Source organism: Mustela lutreola, chromosome 14 (genome assembly GCF_030435805.1).
Source record: "Mustela lutreola isolate mMusLut2 chromosome 14, mMusLut2.pri, whole genome shotgun sequence".
NCBI lineage: Eukaryota > Metazoa > Chordata > Mammalia > Carnivora > Mustelidae > Mustela > Mustela lutreola.
In genome coordinates this window covers 70,231,357-70,257,561 of record NC_081303.1, presented here as the reverse complement: position 1 = coordinate 70,257,561, position 26,205 = coordinate 70,231,357, and the positions used below count along the sequence as shown (strand labels likewise).

The 26,205-nt window shown below is 65.7% G+C and overlaps 16 non-coding genes across 16 annotated transcripts; 9 read left to right on the top strand and 7 right to left on the bottom strand.

Annotated features, from left to right (window-relative positions):
- Nucleotides 1-927: 927 nt before the first annotated feature.
- TRNAG-GCC (transfer RNA glycine (anticodon GCC)) lies at nucleotides 928-998 on the bottom strand. Its single transcript has one exon. It is a non-coding gene; the product is annotated as a tRNA-Gly (tRNA).
- Nucleotides 999-2,644: 1,646 nt separating this feature from the next.
- TRNAL-CAG (transfer RNA leucine (anticodon CAG)) lies at nucleotides 2,645-2,727 on the bottom strand. The gene has a single exon. It is a non-coding gene; the product is annotated as a tRNA-Leu (tRNA).
- A 581-nt stretch (nucleotides 2,728-3,308) lies between these two features.
- Nucleotides 3,309-3,380, top strand: TRNAD-GUC (transfer RNA aspartic acid (anticodon GUC)). The gene has a single exon. It is a non-coding gene; the product is annotated as a tRNA-Asp (tRNA).
- A 781-nt stretch (nucleotides 3,381-4,161) lies between these two features.
- Nucleotides 4,162-4,233, top strand: TRNAG-UCC (transfer RNA glycine (anticodon UCC)). The gene has a single exon. It is a non-coding gene; the product is annotated as a tRNA-Gly (tRNA).
- A 305-nt stretch (nucleotides 4,234-4,538) lies between these two features.
- TRNAE-CUC (transfer RNA glutamic acid (anticodon CUC)) lies at nucleotides 4,539-4,610 on the top strand. Its single transcript has one exon. It is a non-coding gene; the product is annotated as a tRNA-Glu (tRNA).
- Nucleotides 4,611-8,273: 3,663 nt separating this feature from the next.
- TRNAG-GCC (transfer RNA glycine (anticodon GCC)) lies at nucleotides 8,274-8,344 on the bottom strand. The gene has a single exon. It is a non-coding gene; the product is annotated as a tRNA-Gly (tRNA).
- A 1,646-nt stretch (nucleotides 8,345-9,990) lies between these two features.
- TRNAL-CAG (transfer RNA leucine (anticodon CAG)) lies at nucleotides 9,991-10,073 on the bottom strand. Its single transcript has one exon. It is a non-coding gene; the product is annotated as a tRNA-Leu (tRNA).
- A 581-nt stretch (nucleotides 10,074-10,654) lies between these two features.
- TRNAD-GUC (transfer RNA aspartic acid (anticodon GUC)) lies at nucleotides 10,655-10,726 on the top strand. The gene has a single exon. It is a non-coding gene; the product is annotated as a tRNA-Asp (tRNA).
- A 781-nt stretch (nucleotides 10,727-11,507) lies between these two features.
- TRNAG-UCC (transfer RNA glycine (anticodon UCC)) lies at nucleotides 11,508-11,579 on the top strand. The gene has a single exon. It is a non-coding gene; the product is annotated as a tRNA-Gly (tRNA).
- A 305-nt stretch (nucleotides 11,580-11,884) lies between these two features.
- Nucleotides 11,885-11,956, top strand: TRNAE-CUC (transfer RNA glutamic acid (anticodon CUC)). Its single transcript has one exon. It is a non-coding gene; the product is annotated as a tRNA-Glu (tRNA).
- Nucleotides 11,957-15,625: 3,669 nt separating this feature from the next.
- TRNAG-GCC (transfer RNA glycine (anticodon GCC)) lies at nucleotides 15,626-15,696 on the bottom strand. Its single transcript has one exon. It is a non-coding gene; the product is annotated as a tRNA-Gly (tRNA).
- Nucleotides 15,697-17,342: 1,646 nt separating this feature from the next.
- Nucleotides 17,343-17,425, bottom strand: TRNAL-CAG (transfer RNA leucine (anticodon CAG)). The gene has a single exon. It is a non-coding gene; the product is annotated as a tRNA-Leu (tRNA).
- A 576-nt stretch (nucleotides 17,426-18,001) lies between these two features.
- On the top strand, nucleotides 18,002-18,073 carry TRNAD-GUC (transfer RNA aspartic acid (anticodon GUC)). Its single transcript has one exon. It is a non-coding gene; the product is annotated as a tRNA-Asp (tRNA).
- A 781-nt stretch (nucleotides 18,074-18,854) lies between these two features.
- TRNAG-UCC (transfer RNA glycine (anticodon UCC)) lies at nucleotides 18,855-18,926 on the top strand. The gene has a single exon. It is a non-coding gene; the product is annotated as a tRNA-Gly (tRNA).
- Nucleotides 18,927-19,231: 305 nt separating this feature from the next.
- Nucleotides 19,232-19,303, top strand: TRNAE-CUC (transfer RNA glutamic acid (anticodon CUC)). The gene has a single exon. It is a non-coding gene; the product is annotated as a tRNA-Glu (tRNA).
- A 5,556-nt stretch (nucleotides 19,304-24,859) lies between these two features.
- Nucleotides 24,860-24,930, bottom strand: TRNAG-GCC (transfer RNA glycine (anticodon GCC)). The gene has a single exon. It is a non-coding gene; the product is annotated as a tRNA-Gly (tRNA).
- Nucleotides 24,931-26,205: the final 1,275 nt, after the last annotated feature.

The window sequence follows — 26,205 nt, the reverse complement described above, 5'->3', positions numbered from 1 at the left end:
TACGCTGGAGGTGGACGTGGTACTCTTGGTGATGGCGTCGGTGACAGTGGCGGTGATGGGGAAGGACTTGAGCGCTGTTGGCCACGGAGCCGGTGGCGGTGGACTTGGTCCTGCTGTTGGCTGCGGCCGCAGGGGTGCTGGTGCTGGTGCTGGTGCCGGCAGTGGTCCAGGCGCCGCTATGCTGGTGGGCTTGGTGGCGCCGCTGCTGCCGCCAGGGCTGCTGCTATTGCCAAGAGGGGAAGGTTGGCGGTGGTGGAGGGGGAGCTTGGTGCTGGCGGTGGTCTTAGCGTTGGAAGCGCGGCGGAGTGGGAAGCACACGGGGGCCAAGTAGGGCAGAGGAAGGATACAGAGCGCAGGGGCGCGGGGTGTGTGTGAGGGGGGAGGCCGTCCGGGGTGCGCCCTAGGGAGTTTGTGAGGGCCCCTGCGGGAGAATGGGATGCATCAGGGTGGCAAGTTCATGACTCCTGGTTGTGCCAAGAGCAGAACCTTGGAGCCATGGGTGGAGTGATGCAGGGAGCGAGCAAGTGTGGCGAACGGCGTGGAGGTGGGGCGTGGCGCCCACTTGGGCGAGCTGAGCTGAGCTGCGGGGTGGGTGGGTGTGTGGTCGGGCGGCGGCAGGGCCGGAAGGGAAGCGGGGTGCTGAGGGTCCTGAAGAGAAAAGGGGCACGGAGAGCGTGTGTCGGGCCAGGGGCCAGGGTCCTTGGGGAGTGGGTAGAATTTGAGCCCAGGGGGAGCCAAGTGGAGAGGAAGGGAAGGGGCGTCGGGGCAGAGGCAGGGGCGGGACTTCGCGGAAGGAGCGGAGCTGGCTGAGGCCAGCCGGCTCCAGCCTGGGAGAGAGGAAGTCGGGAGCGCGCGCGGGCGCGGGCGCGGGCGCGCGTGCCCTTATGCGCGCTGTAGCCGCTGGGCCAAAAGGGGACGCCGGCGTGCTGCATGGGCCGGGAATCGAACCCGGGCCTCCCGCGTGGCAGGCGAGAATTCTACCACTGAACCACCCATGCGCCGATGGTGGTGCTCAACCGACGGCTCCAAACACCGGTCCGGTCCAGAGCCAGAGCCAGAACCGGAGCCGGAGCCAAGCCAGGACCAGGGCCAGGGCCGGGGCCGGGGCCGGGGACGGGGCCGGGGTCAGGACCAGGGCCAGCGCCAGCGCCTGCGCCTGCGCCAGCGCCAGCGCCAGTCGCGTGAGCTTCCCGCTCCGCTGGAGCAGGAGGCAGCCGGGCGGTCGGGAGAGGAGGCTGCACGCACGTCTAGAGCGCTTGGGAGCGGCGGCCGCGGCGGAGACGGGCGGAGCGAGGCACAGGCGCACGGAGGCGGACTAGGCTCCTCCTGCGTTTTCTCCCTGGTCCAGGGCCGCCGCCAGACGCTGCCCTGCCGGGGTCTCCCGCGCGGAAGCCAGGAGCCGGAGGAAGCCGGGCCAGAGCCCCAACCCCACCCAGCGCGGGCGATCATCTGGGGGCAGGTGCAGCTGAGCGCTGCCGTTCCCTTAGGCAGCTACTCTCCGCCCACCCCTTTAAAGGCCCTTTGGCGGATGGCTTTCCCGCCCGGGCCGTGTGGGCGCGATCCCGCGGCGCTGGGGAACGGAGCGGGCCGTGTGCGCGCACCTGGGGTGCCGTGGGGTGGCGGGAGTGTGGGTGGGGGTGTGTGGGTGGTGGGGTGGGTGTCTGCGGGGGCTCGTGCGCGCCGCCCGCGTGTCGTCTGTAGGACATGGAGGCCCCCGAGCGCCGCCGGCGCCGCCGAGTACCGCTGAGGCCAGGAGAGCGAAGCGAGGTGTCTGAGCTCTGGCCCGCAGCTCTCCCTGGGGATCCAACTCGGGCCGGTGGTGGAGAGGCAGGAGCTCTCGGCGGAGGGGCTGCTGGCTAGCTGGCGGACAGGGAGCGCGTTGAGGGAGCGCGCTGGGGTCTTCGGGTTGTGGCCGGGCGGGCCGGGCCTGGGGCGCCCAGGTGGGAGGCCTGGGGATGCAGGGCTTCCTTCCGTCCCGCCCTCAGGGGAGCAATAATGCCGGGTTGGACTCCTGGGCCAGGCCGACCGACGGCAGGGCCGCGTGGTGGGCCGGCCAGCAGGTGGCTGGGCCACCTGGGTCCCCGGCCCGAGGCAGGCAGGTGTGGCCAGGGTAAGGCGTCCAGGTGGAAGAGGCTCGTGGGCAGCGCGGGCCACCTGAGTGGGGAGAGGCGAGAAGGGAGAGGGGGCCGTGCGGAAAGGACAGGGGGCCCCACCGGCTGCTCCCGGTGGCGGAAGCGCACGGCTCTGAGAGCGAGGCACTGTTCAGGCGGGCACGAGCCCGGGGGAGAACCGAGGTCGGCGGGCGGAGGGCTTTCGGCACTGGCGCCCGCCGCTGGTCTGCAGGGGCCGGTGGGAGGGACTAGAACCCAGCCCTCGGAAAGCACGTGAGGAGGGAGGTGCTGCCAAGCTGCCCGGGCCTGCGGGTGTGGGATCAGGTGGGAAAGGCGCGCGAGTGGGTGGAGGAGGGCGTGTGCGCGCAAAGCCTGTGGTGCGGAGGGTCGAGGTGTCGCAGCTCCGCCCTGGGCCCCTGGCGCTGGGGTGCAAGGTCGGGGCGGCCCGTCAGGCAAGGACAGGGCTTGCCGTAGGGCGGGGTCCGGGCCCGCTGGGGTCCCGTGCCCCGGTAGGGCAGGGCAAAAGGTGGGCTTGTCAGGAGTGGGATTCGAACCCACGCCTCCAGGGGAGACTGCGACCTGAACGCAGCGCCTTAGACCGCTCGGCCATCCTGACGACGGGGCTGAGCGCGTCGCCGCTCGCCTGGCTGGGACCCGGCGCCAAGGCTGCCGCAGGCTGGCGGCGGTGTGTGTGCGCCAGCCAGGGGACGCGCGCCGCCGCCCAGCGGGAGGGAGCACAGCCCGCCGACTCGCCTGGCGCCGCCGCCGCCGCCGCCGCCGCCGCCGCCGCCGCCGCCGCCCGGCCCCGACCGCGCACCCAGAGGGCTGCTCTCTGGCCGCTCCCCGCCCCGCGCCCCCGTGCCCGCTCCTCCCCCCTCACCCTCCTCGGCCTCTGCCCTTCCCGGGCGCCCGTCCTCTCGGTCGCAGCCTCGCTTGTCCCGTGGGGCGGCTTCTCCCCGCGCGATCCCCGCCTGCCAGGCCAGAGGCCGCGGCGCCCTGGGAGTATTGGGCGGGCGTCTGGGTGCGGGGTCCGCCCCGAGTCGGGCAGGGGAGCTGCTGGGATGGCGGACGACGTTGGTTTGGGGTCGGGTCCAATGCGGCAGGCGGCGGGCGCCCGTGGACAGCAGGGCGTCGAGGGCAGGGGTAGGCGTGGGCAGGCAGGCGGAGAGCGGTGGGGCGGCCGGATGGCCGCCGCCGTCCTCGTTAGTATAGTGGTGAGTATCCCCGCCTGTCACGCGGGAGACCGGGGTTCGATTCCCCGACGGGGAGGCGAGACGCCCTTTTTGGTCGCCGCGGGCGCCGCCCCCGCTCTCTGCGAACGCTTGCCCCGCCAGCGCGCTTGTCCTCCTTCCTCCAGCGTGCGGCCAGAGGCCGCCAGGGCCACGACGGCCGGCCGGCCTGCTCACCGTCCACCACCGCCACCCTTTTGCCTTCCTCGGCGTCGGGGCCGCGCGCCTGCGGGCTCGCCACAGCCCAGCCAGGGCCTTCCGTGGTGCCCGGGGCTCCCCGGTGATTCGACGCTGCCCGGTCCGGCTGGGGCGGGGGCTTGGGACGGATGGAGGGGACGGGACGGGACGGGACACGGCGAGGCGAGGCGAGGCGGGGCGCGGGGGACGGGTGGGCCGCGGGTGTGTCGGGCCGTCCGTGGGCGCGGGATGTGGCCTTCGCCAGCACTCTGTGGAGAAGGCCCAGGGGGAGCGCGTGGCCGGAGGGACGCGGATCTCGGAGGCCGGGTTTCCCGGCCGGCAAAAGGGGGGTGGGGGGCGGCGGTGGGACCAGGAGAGGCCGGGCGGCGCCAGCGCCTCCCAGAGGCGGTTGGCAGGCGGGCGGGCCCACGGAGCGGCCCAGCCGCGTGGGGCTGGCGCGGGTGGGACGGCGGGCGGCCGCTGCTGGCCCGTGCAGCAGCGCCGCGCTGTGGATGGGCGGGTCGTCGGGGCAGGGCCAAGGCGTGCTGGGCGGTGGAGGCGGTGGCCAGAGGCGGTGACCAGAGAGGGTGCAGGCGCCGGGGCCGAACCCTGGGCGGGCGTCTGGGGGCGGCCCGGGCTGTGCAGCGTTGGTGGTATAGTGGTGAGCATAGCTGCCTTCCAAGCAGTTGACCCGGGTTCGATTCCCGGCCAACGCAGCAGGCCAACCTTTTGCGCGTCTCCAGGACCCCGGTGGCCAGGCCCCGTGGCAGCCGGGAGCCCGGAGCGCGGGAGGCCGGCGTGCTGAGGTGCTGAGGACGGAGCGGGTCCCCAGGTCGAGCGGCGGTGGGAGGGGAGGAGGCGCGCGGCGTTTTGAGGGCGCTGCCGGCGGGGCAGGTGGATGGGCAGCGCGGGCGGGTGGCTCTGGGTGGCCAGGCAGGGGCCTTGGAGCCCATGCAGAGGCGAGTGGGTGGTATGGAGGCCCCGGGTCCAGGGGGTGCGGGCCAGGTGGGACATCTGACGCTCCCTGGTGGTCTAGTGGTTAGGATTCGGCGCTCTCACCGCCGCGGCCCGGGTTCGATTCCCGGTCAAGGAAGCCTATCTTCTTCCTCTCGGCCTACCCAGCTCGGCAGCGCTTCGGCACGCGCCCCCTTTTAGCCCAAGCTCCATGGCTTCTCCCTGGCCCCGTGGCCAGGGCGCCCGCACCAGGCCAGCCGCCCCGTCCAGCCCAAGCCTTGCCCTGTCGCCAACGCCAGACCAAGCCTTTTGGCCTCGCAGGTGGGCTGGGACGTCCGCGCCCGCCCTTCCCCCTTCGGCCACCACCCCAGAGGCCGCGACCGCCTCCGTCCCCACGGAGGGGCCACCGACGGACGCCCGGACGGCCGACCACCACAGGGGCTTGGACTCTCCCGCGGCACCGGGGCCGCCCGTGACGAGCGACCCCTTGCAGCTGCATCCTGAGGTGCTAGTTGGCGGCGTCAGTGCCTTGAAGTGGAGGGGGCGGTGGGAGTGGGAGTCGGGTCACCTGCTGGAGCCCCTGGTCGCCTCCCTCCCCGGCCCCCGCCCCTCGGGCCGGCCACCGCTGGGGCCGGCTTCCCCACCACCGGGCACCCCGGGGTTGGCGGCGTCTCCCCGGCACCTGCGGTGGTGGGTCACCTGGGTGGCGAGCTCCATCGGGGATGGGAGGAGAGAGGCGCACCGCGGCGCCCGGCACGTGGAGTGGGCAAAGCGAATGTGGGCGCATCCCGGGAGCCCAACCCCCGGGCAGTGGAGGTTGGAGAGCGGGGAGGTGCAGAAGGCCACCGGGGAGAACCCAACAGCCCAGCCGCCTCGAGGGGGTGGAGGCCCACCGGACACACGCAGGGTGGCCTTGGGGCCAACACTCCCTTCAAATGGCATCACCAGTCGCCTGAGACCAAGGCAAAGTGGCAAGCGCGTTCCCCGCAACGCCTCCCTCCCTTCCCCTCCAGCCCTCGACCTTTCTGGCCTTCCGAGGGGCGCCTCAAGGCACACCTAGCCCGCATCTCCTCTGCCCCTCTCTCCACCCCGGGCCCGGGGTGTCCTCTCGTCCTGGTGCTCCTCCGGCTCCGTCACAGAGCACAGTCTCCTTCCCGTCAGCACCCGCACCCCCCGTCCTTGGAGGGTTGGCTGTCCGCTCAGGGATGGTCTCCCTACAGAGCCCCAGCGGACAGCCCGTGCGCCGCCCCCAGCTGCCGTGGCCGCCCACCCCCGCAGGACCGGGACGTGGTCGGAGCAGCGGTGGGAAGGAGCCCCTGTGGGCGTCCAGATGCTTCCCGTGATCCCAGCAAGGCCCCTCAGCAGCCTCGCGTGGGGGTGGGTGTGCGGGGGTGGGGGTCGGGTCAGCAGAGGTGGGGGATGGGGCAGGATGCAGGTGTTGGCTGCCCTGGGTGGCCTCCCACGGGGGGAAAAGGATCCCAGAAAGAGGGGAGGTCCGGGGGCAGCAAGGGTGTGTGTGTCGGTGGGGGAGGTGCGGGGCGAGGAATGGTGGGTGTGCTGGGACCCTGCGGAGACTGCGGCTGGCCACTCGGGCCGGGTCTCCGCAGAGGCTCGGGACGGCAGGGGCCCCTTGCCCAGCACCTTGCCTGGCACGTGTGCGCACCTGTGCGGGAGGATGACATGGGAGGGACAGGAGGGCACAGAGGGGGAGTGCGCCTGAGGATCCCGTGGGAGGCGGAGACCGACGGCCGGCCTTGAGTGTGAGAGCTGGGTAGGGGGTACAAGGGTCGGGGGGACGGGGGTGGAGGGCGGACGGGTGGAGCCCGGAGGCTGGCAGGAGCAGCACGCGGCGGTGAGTGGTGGGGAGTGGGCCCCGGTGCCGTGCGAGAAAGCTGGAGGGCCCCCGTGGTGGCAGAGGACCGACGCGGAGGAGGTGTGGGGAGCGGCGAAGACCGCTCTGCTTTGGCTGTGCTGTGCTGTGCTGTGCTGTGCTGTGCTGTGCCGTGCTGCGTGGGGGCGTGGGGCCAATGGGTGGCATACGAGGGGCGTGGGTGGGAAGCCGGCGGGCCGGCGGGCCGGCGGGCAGGCGGGCAAGGGCAACCGAGAGAGAGGGAGTGGACCGGGTCTCGGACCAGGCCTAGCGGGGGTCGGGCCGTGGGGGGGTGCCTTGGGTCCAGGCCCCGCCGGGGAGATCGCAACCGCCTGTCATCCGGTCGGCCAGTCACGTGTCGGGGGTCGTCCTGGGGTTGGGGTTCCGAGAGGCCAAAGGGACCAAGGCGACGCTGGATCTTTTTCCCTTTCTCCCCTGAGAAGGACTTGGCTAGGAGGGGGCGTGGAGCCCGGGGACAGGCGTGGGGCTCTTGGGGCAGGAGGGGCTGGTGTCGGTGGCGGCGCAGGCTGCCCTGGTCCTTGTGTCGCTGGGGGTGGACGACTGGGTGCTGCCGCCGCTGCTGGTGAGGATGGTGGTGGTGGACCTCTGCCGTCCATCGGTGAGGGTCCCCGGGCTGCTGTGGTGGGTGGTGGTGTCGGTGGTCTTGGCGACGGCGGCGATTTCGGCGGTGGCGGGAACGGACATCGGTCCTGTGGGCCATGCTGTCAGTGCCGGGGGCGTGGTGGTGGTGGAGGAGGAGGAAGACTTCGGTGCTTCTGGCAACGAAGCCCATTCTGGCGCACGGGTGGTGGGCTCGGTCGTGCTGCTCATGGCAGCGGGGACGGTGAAGCACGTCAGTGCTGTGGGCGCTGGTGCCGGGGCCAGTGTGGCGACAGTGGACTAGGTCCTGTCGCCGCTGTTCCTGGGGATGGGCGGTGGACTCGGTGGGGCGCGGGGTGGCCGTACTGACGGTGGAGGACTTGGGCGCCGTTGGCAATGATGCCCGCGGCGATACGCTGGAGGTGGACGTGGTACTCTTGGTGATGGCGTCGGTGACAGTGGCGGTGATGGGGAAGGACTTGAGCGCTGTTGGCCACGGAGCCGGTGGCGGTGGACTTGGTCCTGCTGTTGGCTGCGGCCGCAGGGGTGCTGGTGCTGGTGCTGGTGCCGGCAGTGGTCCAGGCGCCGCTATGCTGGTGGGCTTGGTGGCGCCGCTGCTGCCGCCAGGGCTGCTGCTATTGCCAAGAGGGGAAGGTTGGCGGTGGTGGAGGGGGAGCTTGGTGCTGGCGGTGGTCTTAGCGTTGGAAGCGCGGCGGAGTGGGAAGCACACGGGGGCCAAGTAGGGCAGAGGAAGGATACAGAGCGCAGGGCGCGGGGTGTGTGTGAGGGGGGAGGCCGTCCGGGGTGCGCCCTAGAGAGTTTGTGAGGGCCCCTGCGGGAGAATGGGATGTATCAGGGTGGCAAGTTCATGGCTCCTGGTTGTGCCAAGAGCAGAACCTTGGAGCCATGGGTGGAGTGATGCAGGGAGCGAGCAAGTGTGGCGAACGGCGTGGAGGTGGGGCGTGGCGCCCGCTTGGGCGAGCTGAGCTGAGCTGCGGGGTGGGTGGGTGTGTGGTCGGGCGGCGGCAGGGCCGGAAGGGAAGCGGGGTGCTGAGGGTCCTGAAGAGAAAAGGGGCACGGAGAGCGTGTGTCGGGCCAGGGGCCAGGGTCCTTGGGGAGTGGGTAGAATTTGAGCCCAGGGGGAGCCAAGTGGAGAGGAAGGGAAGGGGCGTCGGGGCAGAGGCAGGGGCGGGACTTCGCGGAAGGAGCGGAGCTGGCTGAGGCCAGCCGGCTCCAGCCTGGGAGAGAGGAAGTCGGGAGCGCGCGCGGGCGCGGGCGCGCGTGCCCTTATGCGCGCTGTAGCCGCTGGGCCAAAAGGGGACGCCGGCGTGCTGCATGGGCCGGGAATCGAACCCGGGCCTCCCGCGTGGCAGGCGAGAATTCTACCACTGAACCACCCATGCGCCGATGGTGGTGCTCAACCGACGGCTCCAAACACCGGTCCGGTCCAGAGCCAGAGCCAGAACCGGAGCCGGAGCCAAGCCAGGACCAGGGCCAGGGCCGGGGCCGGGGCCGGGGACGGGGCCGGGGTCAGGACCAGGGCCAGCGCCAGCGCCTGCGCCTGCGCCAGCGCCAGCGCCAGTCGCGTGAGCTTCCCGCTCCGCTGGAGCAGGAGGCAGCCGGGCGGTCGGGAGAGGAGGCTGCACGCACGTCTAGAGCGCTTGGGAGCGGCGGCCGCGGCGGAGACGGGCGGAGCGAGGCACAGGCGCACGGAGGCGGACTAGGCTCCTCCTGCGTTTTCTCCCTGGTCCAGGGCCGCCGCCAGACGCTGCCCTGCCGGGGTCTCCCGCGCGGAAGCCAGGAGCCGGAGGAAGCCGGGCCAGAGCCCCAACCCCACCCAGCGCGGGCGATCATCTGGGGGCAGGTGCAGCTGAGCGCTGCCGTTCCCTTAGGCAGCTACTCTCCGCCCACCCCTTTAAAGGCCCTTTGGCGGATGGCTTTCCCGCCCGGGCCGTGTGGGCGCGATCCCGCGGCGCTGGGGAACGGAGCGGGCCGTGTGCGCGCACCTGGGGTGCCGTGGGGTGGCGGGAGTGTGGGTGGGGGTGTGTGGGTGGTGGGGTGGGTGTCTGCGGGGGCTCGTGCGCGCCGCCCGCGTGTCGTCTGTAGGACATGGAGGCCCCCGAGCGCCGCCGGCGCCGCCGAGTACCGCTGAGGCCAGGAGAGCGAAGCGAGGTGTCTGAGCTCTGGCCCGCAGCTCTCCCTGGGGATCCAACTCGGGCCGGTGGTGGAGAGGCAGGAGCTCTCGGCGGAGGGGCTGCTGGCTAGCTGGCGGACAGGGAGCGCGTTGAGGGAGCGCGCTGGGGTCTTCGGGTTGTGGCCGGGCGGGCCGGGCCTGGGGCGCCCAGGTGGGAGGCCTGGGGATGCAGGGCTTCCTTCCGTCCCGCCCTCAGGGGAGCAATAATGCCGGGTTGGACTCCTGGGCCAGGCCGACCGACGGCAGGGCCGCGTGGTGGGCCGGCCAGCAGGTGGCTGGGCCACCTGGGTCCCCGGCCCGAGGCAGGCAGGTGTGGCCAGGGTAAGGCGTCCAGGTGGAAGAGGCTCGTGGGCAGCGCGGGCCACCTGAGTGGGGAGAGGCGAGAAGGGAGAGGGGGCCGTGCGGAAAGGACAGGGGGCCCCACCGGCTGCTCCCGGTGGCGGAAGCGCACGGCTCTGAGAGCGAGGCACTGTTCAGGCGGGCACGAGCCCGGGGGAGAACCGAGGTCGGCGGGCGGAGGGCTTTCGGCACTGGCGCCCGCCGCTGGTCTGCAGGGGCCGGTGGGAGGGACTAGAACCCAGCCCTCGGAAAGCACGTGAGGAGGGAGGTGCTGCCAAGCTGCCCGGGCCTGCGGGTGTGGGATCAGGTGGGAAAGGCGCGCGAGTGGGTGGAGGAGGGCGTGTGCGCGCAAAGCCTGTGGTGCGGAGGGTCGAGGTGTCGCAGCTCCGCCCTGGGCCCCTGGCGCTGGGGTGCAAGGTCGGGGCGGCCCGTCAGGCAAGGACAGGGCTTGCCGTAGGGCGGGGTCCGGGCCCGCTGGGGTCCCGTGCCCCGGTAGGGCAGGGCAAAAGGTGGGCTTGTCAGGAGTGGGATTCGAACCCACGCCTCCAGGGGAGACTGCGACCTGAACGCAGCGCCTTAGACCGCTCGGCCATCCTGACGACGGGGCTGAGCGCGTCGCCGCTCGCCTGGCTGGGACCCGGCGCCAAGGCTGCCGCAGGCTGGCGGCGGTGTGTGTGCGCCAGCCAGGGGACGCGCGCCGCCGCCCAGCGGGAGGGAGCACAGCCCGCCGACTCGCCTGGCGCCGCCGCCGCCGCCGCCGCCGCCGCCGCCGCCGCCGCCGCCCGGCCCCGACCGCGCACCCAGAGGGCTGCTCTCTGGCCGCTCCCCGCCCCGCGCCCCCGTGCCCGCTCCTCCCCCCTCACCCTCCTCGGCCTCTGCCCTTCCCGGGCGCCCGTCCTCTCGGTCGCAGCCTCGCTTGTCCCGTGGGGCGGCTTCTCCCCGCGCGATCCCCGCCTGCCAGGCCAGAGGCCGCGGCGCCCTGGGAGTATTGGGCGGGCGTCTGGGTGCGGGGTCCGCCCCGAGTCGGGCAGGGGAGCTGCTGGGATGGCGGACGACGTTGGTTTGGGGTCGGGTCCAATGCGGCAGGCGGCGGGCGCCCGTGGACAGCAGGGCGTCGAGGGCAGGGGTAGGCGTGGGCAGGCAGGCGGAGAGCGGTGGGGCGGCCGGATGGCCGCCGCCGTCCTCGTTAGTATAGTGGTGAGTATCCCCGCCTGTCACGCGGGAGACCGGGGTTCGATTCCCCGACGGGGAGGCGAGACGCCCTTTTTGGTCGCCGCGGGCGCCGCCCCCGCTCTCTGCGAACGCTTGCCCCGCCAGCGCGCTTGTCCTCCTTCCTCCAGCGTGCGGCCAGAGGCCGCCAGGGCCACGACGGCCGGCCGGCCTGCTCACCGTCCACCACCGCCACCCTTTTGCCTTCCTCGGCGTCGGGGCCGCGCGCCTGCGGGCTCGCCACAGCCCAGCCAGGGCCTTCCGTGGTGCCCGGGGCTCCCCGGTGATTCGACGCTGCCCGGTCCGGCTGGGGCGGGGGCTTGGGACGGATGGAGGGGACGGGACGGGACGGGACACGGCGAGGCGAGGCGAGGCGGGGCGCGGGGGACGGGTGGGCCGCGGGTGTGTCGGGCCGTCCGTGGGCGCGGGATGTGGCCTTCGCCAGCACTCTGTGGAGAAGGCCCAGGGGGAGCGCGTGGCCGGAGGGACGCGGATCTCGGAGGCCGGGTTTCCCGGCCGGCAAAAGGGGGGTGGGGGGCGGCGGTGGGACCAGGAGAGGCCGGGCGGCGCCAGCGCCTCCCAGAGGCGGTTGGCAGGCGGGCGGGCCCACGGAGCGGCCCAGCCGCGTGGGGCTGGCGCGGGTGGGACGGCGGGCGGCCGCTGCTGGCCCGTGCAGCAGCGCCGCGCTGTGGATGGGCGGGTCGTCGGGGCAGGGCCAAGGCGTGCTGGGCGGTGGAGGCGGTGGCCAGAGGCGGTGACCAGAGAGGGTGCAGGCGCCGGGGCCGAACCCTGGGCGGGCGTCTGGGGGCGGCCCGGGCTGTGCAGCGTTGGTGGTATAGTGGTGAGCATAGCTGCCTTCCAAGCAGTTGACCCGGGTTCGATTCCCGGCCAACGCAGCAGGCCAACCTTTTGCGCGTCTCCAGGACCCCGGTGGCCAGGCCCCGTGGCAGCCGGGAGCCCGGAGCGCGGGAGGCCGGCGTGCTGAGGTGCTGAGGACGGAGCGGGTCCCCAGGTCGAGCGGCGGTGGGAGGGGAGGAGGCGCGCGGCGTTTTGAGGGCGCTGCCGGCGGGGCAGGTGGATGGGCAGCGCGGGCGGGTGGCTCTGGGTGGCCAGGCAGGGGCCTTGGAGCCCATGCAGAGGCGAGTGGGTGGTATGGAGGCCCCGGGTCCAGGGGGTGCGGGCCAGGCGGGACATCTGACGCTCCCTGGTGGTCTAGTGGTTAGGATTCGGCGCTCTCACCGCCGCGGCCCGGGTTCGATTCCCGGTCAGGGAAGCCTTTCTTCTTCCTCTCGGCCTACCCAGCTCGGCAGCGCTTCGGCACGCGCCCCCTTTTAGCCCAAGCTCCATGGCTTCTCCCTGGCCCCGTGGCCAGGGCGCCCGCACCAGGCCAGCCGCCCCGTCCAGCCCAAGCCTTGCCCTGTCGCCAACGCCAGACCAAGCCTTTTGGCCTCGCAGGTGGGCTGGGACGTCCGCGCCCGCCCTTCCCCCTTCGGCCACCACCCCAGAGGCCGCGACCGCCTCCGTCCCCACGGAGGGGCCACCGACGGACGCCCGGACGGCCGACCACCACAGGGGCTTGGACTCTCCCGCGGCACCGGGGCCGCCCGTGACGAGCGACCCCTTGCAGCTGCATCCTGAGGTGCTAGTTGGCGGCGTCAGTGCCTTGAAGTGGAGGGGGCGGTGGGAGTGGGAGTCGGGTCACCTGCTGGAGCCCCTGGTCGCCTCCCTCCCCGGCCCCCGCCCCTCGGGCCGGCCACCGCTGGGGCCGGCTTCCCCACCACCGGGCACCCCGGGGTTGGCGGCGTCTCCCCGGCACCTGCGGTGGTGGGTCACCTGGGTGGCGAGCTCCATCGGGGATGGGAGGAGAGAGGCGCACCGCGGCGCCCGGCACGTGGAGTGGGCAAAGCGAATGTGGGCGCATCCCGGGAGCCCAACCCCCGGGCAGTGGAGGTTGGAGAGCGGGGAGGTGCAGAAGGCCACCGGGGAGAACCCAACAGCCCAGCCGCCTCGAGGGGGTGGAGGCCCACCGGACACACGCAGGGTGGCCTTGGGGCCAACACTCCCTTCAAATGGCATCACCAGTCGCCTGAGTCCAAGGCAAAGTGGCAAGCGCGTTCCCCGCAACGCCTCCCTCCCTTCCCCTCCAGCCCTCGACCTTTCTGGCCTTCCGAGGGGCGCCTCAAGGCACACCTAGCCCGCATCTCCTCTGCCCCTCTCTCCACCCCGGGCCCGGGGTGTCCTCTCGTCCTGGTGCTCCTCCGGCTCCGTCACAGAGCACAGTCTCCTTCCCGTCAGCACCCGCACCCCCCGTCCGCGGAGGGTTGGCTGTCCGCTCAGGGATGGTCTCCCTACAGAGCCCCAGCGGACAGCCCGTGCGCCGCCCCCAGCTGCCGCGGCCGCCCACCCCCGCAGGACCGGGACGTGGTCGGAGCAGCGGTGGGAAGGAGCCCCTGTGGGCGTCCAGATGCTTCCCGTGATCCCAGCAAGGCCCCTCAGCAGCCTCGCGTGGGGGTGGGTGTGCGGGGGTGGGGGTCGGGTCAGCAGAGGTGGGGGATGGGGCAGGATGCAGGTGTTGGCTGCCCTGGGTGGCCTCCCACGGGGGGAAAAGGATCCCAGAAAGAGGGGAGGTCCGGGGGCAGCAAGGGTGTGTGTGTCGGTGGGGGAGGTGCGGGGCGAGGAATGGTGGGTGTGCTGGGACCCTGCGGAGACTGCGGCTGGCCACTCGGGCCGGGTCTCCGCAGAGGCTCGGGACGGCAGGGGCCCCTTGCCCAGCACCTTGCCTGGCACGTGTGCGCACCTGTGCGGGAGGATGACATGGGAGGGACAGGAGGGCACAGAGGGGGAGTGCGCCTGAGGATCCCGTGGGAGGCGGAGACCGACGGCCGGCCTTGAGTGTGAGAGCTGGGTAGGGGGTACAAGGGTCGGGGGGACGGGGGTGGAGGGCGGACGGGTGGAGCCCGGAGGCTGGCAGGAGCAGCACGCGGCGGTGAGTGGTGGGGAGTGGGCCCCGGTGCCGTGCGAGAAAGCTGGAGGGCCCCCGTGGTGGCAGAGGACCGACGCGGAGGAGGTGTGGGGAGCGGCGAAGACCGCTCTGCTTTGGCTGTGCTGTGCTGTGCTGTGCTGTGCTGTGCTGTGCCGTGCTGCGTGGGGGCGTGGGGCCAATGGGTGGCATACGAGGGGCGTGGGTGGGAAGCCGGCGGGCCGGCGGGCCGGCGGGCAGGCGGGCAAGGGCAACCGAGAGAGAGGGAGTGGACCGGGTCTCGGACCAGGCCTAGCGGGGGTCGGGCCGTGGGGGGGTGCCTTGGGTCCAGGCCCCGCCGGGGAGATCGCAACCGCCTGTCATCCGGTCGGCCAGTCACGTGTCGGGGGTCGTCCTGGGGTTGGGGTTCCGAGAGGCCAAAGGGACCAAGGCGACGCTGGATCTTTTTCCCTTTCTCCCCTGAGAAGGACTTGGCTAGGAGGGGGCGTGGAGCCCGGGGACAGGCGTGGGGCTCTTGGGGCAGGAGGGGCTGGTGTCGGTGGCGGCGCAGGCTGCCCTGGTCCTTGTGTCGCTGGGGGTGGACGACTGGGTGCTGCCGCCGCTGCTGGTGAGGATGGTGGTGGTGGACCTCTGCCGTCCATCGGTGAGGGTCCCCGGGCTGCTGTGGTGGGTGGTGGTGTCGGTGGTCTTGGCGACGGCGGCGATTTCGGCGGTGGCGGGAACGGACATCGGTCCTGTGGGCCATGCTGTCAGTGCCGGGGGCGTGGTGGTGGTGGAGGAGGAGGAAGACTTCGGTGCTTCTGGCAACGAAGCCCATTCTGGCGCACGGGTGGTGGGCTCGGTCGTGCTGCTCATGGCAGCGGGGACGGTGAAGCACGTCAGTGCTGTGGGCGCTGGTGCCGGGGCCAGTGTGGCGACAGTGGACTAGGTCCTGTCGCCGCTGTTCCTGGGGATGGGCGGTGGACTCGGTGGGGCGCGGGGTGGCCGTACTGACGGGGGAGGACTTGGGCGCCGTTGGCAATGATGCCCGCGGCGATACGCTGGAGGTGGACGTGGTACTCTTGGTGATGGCGTCGGTGACAGTGGCGGTGATGGGGAAGGACTTGAGCGCTGTTGGCCACGGAGCCGGTGGCGGTGGACTTGGTCCTGCTGTTGGCTGCGGCCGCAGGGGTGCTGGTGCTGGTGCTGGTGCCGGCAGTGGTCCAGGCGCCGCTATGCTGGTGGGCTTGGTGGCGCCGCTGCTGCCGCCAGGGCTGCTGCTATTGCCAAGAGGGGAAGGTTGGCGGTGGTGGAGGGGGAGCTTGGTGCTGGCGGTGGTCTTAGCGTTGGAAGCGCGGCGGAGTGGGAAGCACACGGGGGCCAAGTAGGGCAGAGGAAGGATACAGAGCGCAGGGCGCGGGGTGTGTGTGAGGGGGGAGGCCGTCCGGGGTGCGCCCTAGAGAGTTTGTGAGGGCCCCTGCGGGAGAATGGGATGTATCAGGGTGGCAAGTTCATGGCTCCTGGTTGTGCCAAGAGCAGAACCTTGGAGCCATGGGTGGAGTGATGCAGGGAGCGAGCAAGTGTGGCGAACGGCGTGGAGGTGGGGCGTGGCGCCCGCTTGGGCGAGCTGAGCTGAGCTGCGGGGTGGGTGGGTGTGTGGTCGGGCGGCGGCAGGGCCGGAAGGGAAGCGGGGTGCTGAGGGTCCTGAAGAGAAAAGGGGCACGGAGAGCGTGTGTCGGGCCAGGGGCCAGGGTCCTTGGGGAGTGGGTAGAATTTGAGCCCAGGGGGAGCCAAGTGGAGAGGAAGGGAAGGGGCGTCGGGGCAGAGGCAGGGGCGGGACTTCGCGGAAGGAGCGGAGCTGGCTGAGGCCAGCCGGCTCCAGCCTGGGAGAGAGGAAGTCGGGAGCGCGCGCGGGCGCGGGCGCGGGCGCGCGTGCCCTTATGCGCGCTGTAGCCGCTGGGCCAAAAGGGGACGCCGGCGTGCTGCATGGGCCGGGAATCGAACCCGGGCCTCCCGCGTGGCAGGCGAGAATTCTACCACTGAACCACCCATGCGCCGATGGTGGTGCTCAACCGACGGCTCCAAACACCGGTCCGGTCCAGAGCCAGAGCCAGAACCGGAGCCGGAGCCAAGCCAGGACCAGGGCCAGGGCCGGGGCCGGGGCCGGGGACGGGGCCGGGGTCAGGACCAGGGCCAGCGCCAGCGCCTGCGCCTGCGCCAGCGCCAGCGCCAGTCGCGTGAGCTTCCCGCTCCGCTGGAGCAGGAGGCAGCCGGGCGGTCGGGAGAGGAGGCTGCACGCACGTCTAGAGCGCTTGGGAGCGGCGGCCGCGGCGGAGACGGGCGGAGCGAGGCACAGGCGCACGGAGGCGGACTAGGCTCCTCCTGCGTTTTCTCCCTGGTCCAGGGCCGCCGCCAGACGCTGCCCTGCCGGGGTCTCCCGCGCGGAAGCCAGGAGCCGGAGGAAGCCGGGCCAGAGCCCCAACCCCACCCAGCGCGGGCGATCATCTGGGGGCAGGTGCAGCTGAGCGCTGCCGTTCCCTTAGGCAGCTACTCTCCGCCCACCCCTTTAAAGGCCCTTTGGCGGATGGCTTTCCCGCCCGGGCCGTGTGGGCGCGATCCCGCGGCGCTGGGGAACGGAGCGGGCCGAGTGCGCGCACCTGGGGTGCCGTGGGGTGGCGGGAGTGTGGGTGGGGGTGTGTGGGTGGTGGGGTGGGTGTCTGCGGGGGCTCGTGCGCGCCGCCCGCGTGTCGTCTGTAGGACATGGAGGCCCCCGAGCGCCGCCGGCGCCGCCGAGTACCGCTGAGGCCAGGAGAGCGAAGCGAGGTGTCTGAGCTCTGGCCCGCAGCTCTCCCTGGGGATCCAACTCGGGCCGGTGGTGGAGAGGCAGGAGCTCTCGGCGGAGGGGCTGCTGGCTAGCTGGCGGACAGGGAGCGCGTTGAGGGAGCGCGCTGGGGTCTTCGGGTTGTGGCCGGGCGGGCCGGGCCTGGGGCGCCCAGGTGGGAGGCCTGGGGATGCAGGGCTTCCTTCCGTCCCGCCCTCAGGGGAGCAATAATGCCGGGTTGGACTCCTGGGCCAGGCCGACCGACGGCAGGGCCGCGTGGTGGGCCGGCCAGCAGGTGGCTGGGCCACCTGGGTCCCCGGCCCGAGGCAGGCAGGTGTGGCCAGGGTAAGGCGTCCAGGTGGAAGAGGCTCGTGGGCAGCGCGGGCCACCTGAGTGGGGAGAGGCGAGAAGGGAGAGGGGGCCGTGCGGAAAGGACAGGGGGCCCCACCGGCTGCTCCCGGTGGCGGAAGCGCACGGCTCTGAGAGCGAGGCACTGTTCAGGCGGGCACGAGCCCGGGGGAGAACCGAGGTCGGCGGGCGGAGGGCTTTCGGCACTGGCGCCCGCCGCTGGTCTGCAGGGGCCGGTGGGAGGGACTAGAACCCAGCCCTCGGAAAGCACGTGAGGAGGGAGGTGCTGCCAAGCTGCCCGGGCCTGCGGGTGTGGGATCAGGTGGGAAAGGCGCGCGAGTGGGTGGAGGAGGGCGTGTGCGCGCAAAGCCTGTGGTGCGGAGGGTCGAGGTGTCGCAGCTCCGCCCTGGGCCCCTGGCGCTGGGGTGCAAGGTCGGGGCGGCCCGTCAGGCAAGGACAGGGCTTGCCGTAGGGCGGGGTCCGGGCCCGCTGGGGTCCCGTGCCCCGGTAGGGCAGGGCAAAAGGTGGGCTTGTCAGGAGTGGGATTCGAACCCACGCCTCCAGGGGAGACTGCGACCTGAACGCAGCGCCTTAGACCGCTCGGCCATCCTGACGACGGGGCTGAGCGCGTCGCCGCTCGCCTGGCTGGGACCCGGCGCCAAGGCTGCCGCAGGCTGGCGGCGGTGTGTGTGCGCCAGCCAGGGGACGCGCGCCGCCGCCCAGCGGGAGGGAGCACAGCCCGCCGACTCGCCTGGCGCCGCCGCCGCCGCCGCCGCCGCCGCCGCCGCCGCACGGCCCCGACCGCGCACCCAGAGGGCTGCTCTCTGGCCGCTCCCCGCCCCGCGCCCCCGTGCCCGCTCCTCCCCCCCTCACCCTCCTCGGCCTCTGCCCTTCCCGGGCGCCCGTCCTCTCGGTCGCAGCCTCGCTTGTCCCGTGGGGCGGCTTCTCCCCGCGCGATCCCCGCCTGCCAGGCCAGAGGCCGCGGCGCCCTGGGAGTATTGGGCGGGCGTCTGGGTGCGGGGTCCGCCCCGAGTCGGGCAGGGGAGCTGCTGGGATGGCGGACGACGTTGGTTTGGGGTCGGGTCCAATGCGGCAGGCGGCGGGCGCCCGTGGACAGCAGGGCGTCGAGGGCAGGGGTAGGCGTGGGCAGGCAGGCGGAGAGCGGTGGGGCGGCCGGATGGCCGCCGCCGTCCTCGTTAGTATAGTGGTGAGTATCCCCGCCTGTCACGCGGGAGACCGGGGTTCGATTCCCCGACGGGGAGGCGAGACGCCCTTTTTGGTCGCCGCGGGCGCCGCCCCCGCTCTCTGCGAACGCTTGCCCCGCCAGCGCGCTTGTCCTCCTTCCTCCAGCGTGCGGCCAGAGGCCGCCAGGGCCACGACGGCCGGCCGGCCTGCTCACCGTCCACCACCGCCACCCTTTTGCCTTCCTCGGCGTCGGGGCCGCGCGCCTGCGGGCTCGCCACAGCCCAGCCAGGGCCTTCCGTGGTGCCCGGGGCTCCCCGGTGATTCGACGCTGCCCGGTCCGGCTGGGGCGGGGGCTTGGGACGGATGGAGGGGACGGGACGGGACGGGACACGGCGAGGCGAGGCGAGGCGGGGCGCGGGGGACGGGTGGGCCGCGGGTGTGTCGGGCCGTCCGTGGGCGCGGGATGTGGCCTTCGCCAGCACTCTGTGGAGAAGGCCCAGGGGGAGCGCGTGGCCGGAGGGACGCGGATCTCGGAGGCCGGGTTTCCCGGCCGGCAAAAGGGGGGTGGGGGGCGGCGGTGGGACCAGGAGAGGCCGGGCGGCGCCAGCGCCTCCCAGAGGCGGTTGGCAGGCGGGCGGGCCCACGGAGCGGCCCAGCCGCGTGGGGCTGGCGCGGGTGGGACGGCGGGCGGCCGCTGCTGGCCCGTGCAGCAGCGCCGCGCTGTGGATGGGCGGGTCGTCGGGGCAGGGCCAAGGCGTGCTGGGCGGTGGAGGCGGTGGCCAGAGGCGGTGACCAGAGAGGGTGCAGGCGCCGGGGCCGAACCCTGGGCGGGCGTCTGGGGGCGGCCCGGGCTGTGCAGCGTTGGTGGTATAGTGGTGAGCATAGCTGCCTTCCAAGCAGTTGACCCGGGTTCGATTCCCGGCCAACGCAGCAGGCCAACCTTTTGCGCGTCTCCAGGACCCCGGTGGCCAGGCCCCGTGGCAGCCGGGAGCCCGGAGCGCGGGAGGCCGGCGTGCTGAGGTGCTGAGGACGGAGCGGGTCCCCAGGTCGAGCGGCGGTGGGAGGGGAGGAGGCGCGCGGCGTTTTGAGGGCGCTGCCGGCGGGGCAGGTGGATGGGCAGCGCGGGCGGGTGGCTCTGGGTGGCCAGGCAGGGGCCTTGGAGCCCATGCAGAGGCGAGTGGGTGGTATGGAGGCCCCGGGTCCAGGGGGTGCGGGCCAGGCGGGACATCTGACGCTCCCTGGTGGTCTAGTGGTTAGGATTCGGCGCTCTCACCGCCGCGGCCCGGGTTCGATTCCCGGTCAGGGAAGCCTTTCTTTTTCCTTTGGGCACCTGCCCCCTTTAGCCCAAGCTACATGGCTACTCCCTGATCTCGTGGCCAAGCGCCCTCCCCCAAGGCAGGCTTCTGCTCCCTCCCACGTTACCTTTTCTTCTTTGCATCACAAGCATTTGGATTTGGCAGATGTTGCGGAGGTCCTACTTATGCTCAGTTTTTCCCTCACAAGTAAATAAAATGTCTTAAGAAAAATTTTTGTAGTTTAGTAAGATGGATTACAGTATGATAAATGCAAATATATTATATATTATGTAAACTGATAAATTACATACTTTTCATGTAAAGCTGAATTTCAAAACGTAAGATTATTGTAAATGAGGGTTTACGTCGTTTGTCTATATTAATATTTGAAATTTTTTTAGAATTAAGCGTTTAAATTGATGTATGGTTGAGGCTTATTTGTGTATTATGACATACAATAACATATTGTATGTCCAAGTGCACTATTTGGTAAGTTTTAACATATAGGACCGTTGCTAGCATGTAAGAATTATAGACTTTCAATTTCATAAAAGTTAGAGGGATCATCGTCATTAGAGATGAGATGATTTTTTTACTTTCACTTTTTTTACTTCTTACTTTTGCAAATGAAGCTATTACATATGCGAATTTAAATATGTGGTTCACGTTGCATTTCTATTGGACAGCACTGCGCTGAGGTGTGCTTAGCAGCAAGTTTACCTGTCAGGTTTACCAGGATGCTGTTTCTTCTCCTAGCCCTTTATCTGGTGGTGTGTGTCTACTCCATATCCTTAGTTAAAATGGAAAATCCGTCTCTATTTAGCAAACAGCAACTGGTATTGCCTTTGCTATTCACCCAGAACACTCTCCCATTTACCTGTAATGTCTTTATAACCTGCAGCCCAGTGATAATACTTAAGATAGGCAGATTGTAACATTCCCCAAGATCCTGAATCTTCTTTAACATTTTGAAAGTCCCTTCCCTTATCTTTACTTCTCCTGACCGAAAGGTATATAATCACTTGCTCCTCAGAATCCCAGGGCAGCAGGGAGCAGCACACGACAGCTCTTCCCACCCATGGGTCCTGTTCATGTGCTTTAATAAAATCACCATATTGGGGTGCCTGGGTGGTTCAGTGGGTTAAGCCTCTGCCTTCCGCTCAGGTCATGATCCCAGGGTCATGATCCCAGGGTCATTAGATCAAGCCCTGCATCAGGCTCTCTGCCTTGCAGGGAGCCTGCTTCCCCCTCTCTCTCTCTCTGCCTGCCTCTCTGCCTGCTTGTGATCTCTCTGTCAAGTAAGTAAATAAAATCTTTAAAAAAAAAAAAAAAAAACAGCTTTGTACTGTCACTTAAAAAAAAAAAAAAAAACAACCCACCATTTTGTACTAAAGACATCTCAAGAGTTCTTTCTTGGATGTCAGCTCAGACTCCACCAATAACACACCCACATTCAAAAGAACTACATCATTGTCATGAGGAGGAATTCCAGGAGAGACACAGAGCAGCTAACAAGTGACACAAGTGGGAAAGTTTATGGCGAGACAGGGGAGGGGAGGGGGAAGGAAGAGAGAGTACGGGATGTGTGCCCTGGGGGTGGGGGGTCTATCTTTTATTCACAGTTGTTAACTAGGGGGCAGAAAATTCACTACTTGGGGCAGTGTCTTCCTTATTTGGTCAAGGGTTTCCTGTCATGGCACCTGCCATCTTGGGCCTGTCTGGTTTGATCCGGCTTCTGGTGGAGGGCTGCCAGGACAGGCCTCTGACCTTCCCAAGAGCTGCCCATGGCTTCCTCACTGCTCTTCCAGGTCTCCCGTTAGAACCCAACTGTCTGCCTATGCTAATACACTGACTGCCTTTGTTTCCCGCAGTCACTTGGCCTGATTAAAACGTTAGTTTCTTTCCCCTCATCTGAGGGAACCCATCTTGTTTGTTAGCTGCTGCTGTCTAATTATTGGGGTCTTTGGGGGTCTCACTTGTGTTGATCAGTGAATACTACCCAGTGAGTGAACCTGCTGATATGTTCTGGATTTCCCAGCTCCATGTTTTCCAAAAGCAGCTCCCCAGTCCCATAATTCCTTGAGACTCAGCTTTTCGGAATGAAGGGTTCTTTGGCCAAAATAATGCAGAATATTCTGCTACACTGTTTCTCTTCTTGTATATTCATAATGCCCATTAAAGACTCCAAGAAGCCCTATTGCAAAGAAAACTTTTAAACTAAGTTATATAAGGCATTTGCCAAAAGCTAGGTAACCACAGAATCCTTCTTCCTCTGTAACTTGTATCAGTGTCCCTCAGAACAGATGAACCCAAGGTCACCCTTCAGGAGATGCTGATCCAGTGCTTTATTTGGGAAGAGAGAGAGATGAAGAGACTCTCTGAAGACTTTCTGGGCTACCTGATGGGTCTTGGCCTTGGCCTTAGCCCCTGGCTTGGGTGGCTTCACAGAGGCTCCCCAGAGGGGACCTGACTGTTTATTCCAAATTTCTGCCTGAACAACCATCATTTCTCCCCGTCCCTCTGCATCTCCTATACATCTGGCAATTCTATTCATCTTTCCACCTTGGTATCAAATCACCTTCTGCCAAGTGATGGGACTCCCCTTTGTCTGGACACGGGGCCATCTTTGTCCATGTAGAGAGACTTTCAAAGCTCAAAGGGAGACTGGAGAAATTGCAAAGTCAATCAGAGCCAAGGCCCTCCTGGCCTTTCTTGCTAAACTGTAGCAGCAGTGGTGGCAGCAGCCTTGGTTCAGGCCGTAGCTTTCCTCCTCCCTCAGCCCCTCTCTACAGCAACCTGGCTGAGGAGCCTCCAGCTACCCTTTAGCCTCCAGGAAAAAAAGGGGGCCAGTGATCTCCAGAGCTACGTTGTAAGAGGCCCCACCCTCATTGGATTTCTGAAGGTCAAGGCCCAGAGTCAGCCCAGGCAGCTCTACAGGAACTTACAGCAAATGTGTTTTCACAGATCCCAGACAGAGGCTCCTCAAATGCATGGAAACTCAGTAAATTCTGCTTCTACTTTCAAAATAAGTCCAGCAAGCTGACCACTAGCACCTTGTCCAAGGCACTATCATCTCTCACTTGGGCCGGATTGTGCAATGGGCCCCTGATTGGTCTCTCTGCACTCGTGCTTGCTGCCGAAAGTCTATTCTCACCACAACAGCCAGATTGTCCTCTAAAATGTGTGTTTTACTTGTCATTTCTTTACCCAAGGCTAAGCAATAGCTTCTCCTCGCACTTGAAAGTAAAAGCCAAGGCTTTGCAATGTTCCACCAAGTGTTGCATATGCTTGCCCCCTCCTTCTCTCTGACCTCATCTATTGCTCTGTTATCCTTCTGTTCAGGGGTCATGTGACTTCTGTTTCTAGAATATTCTTCCTAACAGATATCCACATCATGCTTCATCATGGCCTTGACCTAAATGTCACCTGATCATGAGGCCTTCTTTTCGTACACCGTAACCCCACTCCCTTACTATCCCCGCCTCCCATTTTATTTTCCATCATTGTACTCATTACCAATTGATGTACCAGGTTTTGATTTGTTTAATTGTTTTTTGCCTGACTACCCCACCTCCTATCAGAATGTGACGTCCAGGAAAGCTGGGCCTTTGTTTTGTTCACTGCCATACTTAGAGTGTAGGTCAGTGACTGGCACATGATAAAGCACTCAAAAATTCGTGGAATGAGTACATTCTTTAGCATTTGAAATCAGAATTTTATTTAATTTTTTAAAAAATTTTAAAGATTTAATTTATTTGACAGAGAGAGACACAGCGAGAGAGGGAACACAAGGAGGGGGAGTGGAAGAGGGAGAAGCAGGCTTCCTCCTGAGCAGGGATCCTGCCTGAGTGGGACTCGATCCCAGAATCATGGGATCATGACCTGAGCCAAAGGTAGACACTTAACAACTGAGCCACCCAGGCGCCCCGCAATCAGAATTTAAAGCTTAGAAATTCCTTATAAATGACGTAGTTTAATCTCCTCATTTTAAAATTGAGGAAGGTATTGCCCAGATGGTCAAAATGACTTGTTTAAAGATATACAGGTAGTTGGCATTATCAACCTTTTATATACACTGTTTTGGATTGTACTATGCATTTTTCTTTACAGCTTGGTTTTTGCACTCAGCACTGGATCATGAGCATCCCTCATAATGCCTCTTTATGTTATCACTTTAAATTTGTTCTACTTCTGAAGGTACTCAAGCTAAGTTACTAAACATAAGTGGATGTATTTAAGTGTGAGTATGAAGTCAGCACAGCAACATAAGCTCCTCTATATTGGAAACTCTCTGAATTAAAAACTAAAGAAATGAATGGCTCTGGAAGCGCGCTTGTGTGGTTAATGTTCGGGGGGCTTGCTTTAGTTCTCCCTGGAATTCTTGGGGCCCGGGGTGGATGGGTGGGGCTTTGAGCTGCTGAGGGCTGGGAGAGAATGTTGGAGGAGCTGAGACAAGACAGTTTCTGAACAGGCCAGAGCACAGATCCCAGGCCAGACCACATTTCCTCCTGAGGTGAGGACCCTTCTCTTGCAGGCCCTTGGCTAAAATGTCCCAAATGTGATACCCAGGCCTGGCTGGCCTAGACTCCAAGAGTGAATGAATTTAAAGCTGACAATTCCTCTTTCTTCTGGGGCTATGAAATAGGTTCCTTCTTTTTGAGGACTGTTTGATTTTCCACTGTGGAAGTAATTCATTCCACACTTCTTCAAACATTCCCTTTTTTCCTGGACCCATTACCAGGACTGATTCCAGTATAGCTGTGTTCTCCAGTAGCAGACTTTGCCAGCTCCTTCTCACCAGTACACAGGGAGAGAGTGTTGATCAAGAAACCCAGTCCAGAAGCCAGGCTGACCTCTGCACCCTGACTCCTACCTACCTCCTACCTACCTACTTACCTAGCTACCTTCAAAGACCCCTGAGCTTCCAAGAAGGGTTCTCAAGCCTTCTGAGGAGAAAACAGCCACTTCTGGAGAACGGGTTTTTGTTTCTCTTTTTAAAAAAATTAGTTCCTTTTGAATTAGGCCAATAACAATATATTACACAAAAGTCAACTTTAAGTTCCTTTAATAAACTACTGAAGTTTAATGTTGCAGTGGATTACATACTCTTAGGGACTGGCCTGGTGAGTGTAGGAGGGAGTGTCTTCTGCCTGCCTGGGAGACTCCGGTCCCACTCCCCAGCGGGCAAATGACAAAGGCATTTTGTTTTCTTTCTTCCACTTCCACACTCACGTCTCCGAAAAGTCTCCTCCTTTGGGCATCCTGTGTTTTCCAGCCGGCCTCTGGGACAATGCCCCTCTGCCCCTCGGAAACCCGAGAGAGCGAGCGTCCGGGACGGGTCTCAAGAGCCGGGTGTTCTCACCGCAGGTTATGGGCCTCCTCCTTCCAGGCCCCGCGTTCCTCAGAGGGAAGTGACTTAGTAAAGGAGGAGAAACAAAACAAAAGAAGACTGGCTCCAGCTAGCTGGTTTCGTTTAGTTCATTGTCGCAAATCCAAGAATGGAAAAGCGCCTCGTTAAAAAGGGGAAAAAAAAAAAAAAAAAAAGCAACGGAATAAGCCACTCTCGTTTGCATTGGCCGGGAATCGAACCCGGGCCTCCCGCGTGGCAGGCGAGAATTCTACCACTGAACCACCAATGCCCACAGCTCGTCGGGTCCGGGCGCCATCCTTTAACTTCGTCGGCTTCCCCAGCTCCCTTCCACTACGGGAATCTGGTCCTTGCTGAGTCATCCTTTCCAAAGCAGTGCCTTTCTGTTCCACGACAGGAAAATGTTACGACTCAAACAAGAACAACAAAAAAGGCTCTCGGACGTCCTGGCCCTGAAGCCTCGGCTCTATCCGCTCGGCGCCACGCTTTCGGCTTTGGCGGCTTCGGGGTTCGGGCAGCACCCGCCGGGGGGAGCGTTGGCCCTCTCGGGGAGTTGGAGCCTTAGGAGAGAGATTTGGAAAAGTGAAGAATGGAGAGAAACTTTAAGTCCGGGCAAGATTCCCATGTGTGACCTTCAGATAAAAATTCATCTATTGGGATTCTAGTTTGTCTAGTGTCCTAATACCCTGAGATCATTCATATGCTAATCAGCTACCTCTAGTCAAGTGACCTTACCCCTTGTTCTTCCGGGGAACTAGCCCCACTCCCGGACACTGGACCGAAGGAGTTTCTCCGGACTCTGGAGAGAGTCCCTCGAGTGGTGTGATTAAAGTCACTGTTGCTCTTATGTGTGTGAGAGAAATAGCGTGGGCCCATCTGGTTCCTGCTGCTGCGCCCTGGAGTGACGGTGATGATGATCGTAGTAATAATAAAATTGACGATCGTGCGTCATAATGACAATGTTGGAATCACTCTGCTTGGGTTTGCAGCTTTATTCCTTTGTATATGGTGCAAGTTAAACTCTCTGAGGTTCAGTCTCACTGTCTATATGGGGGAGGGGGTGATGAAATCGGATCTATCTCAGGAGGGCCAAGAGGGTTCAATTAATTAGTCTAGGTAAGAAGTGACGAAGAATGTTAGGCATACAGCATATGAGCAACAAATACTGGCTATTACTAATTAACTTAGTTGAGTGTCAGCTGTGTAGTAAGTACCTGTCATGCATCATGCATAATCTAATTTAATCCCCATGGCAACATCATAGGGGAGTAGCTCTTCCCGAAGATGAGGATTCTGAGATTCAGAGAGGTTAAGCACTTTACTCAAGGTCACACAGCAATTCGGTGTGCCTTGGCGATGGAGGGGCAGGTTGGAATTGAGAATCCTGTCTTTCCCGATTCTAGAGCCTGTGCGTTGTCACCTCACAAACAGGCAGCAACTCTACTTATTATCAGAATTTCCCCCAGATGTTGTGAAATTGGATATGTTAGTCTTATAGAATACAGTTGGATGCTGAACCCTGGGAGAAAAGTGTGTATTGTATTGT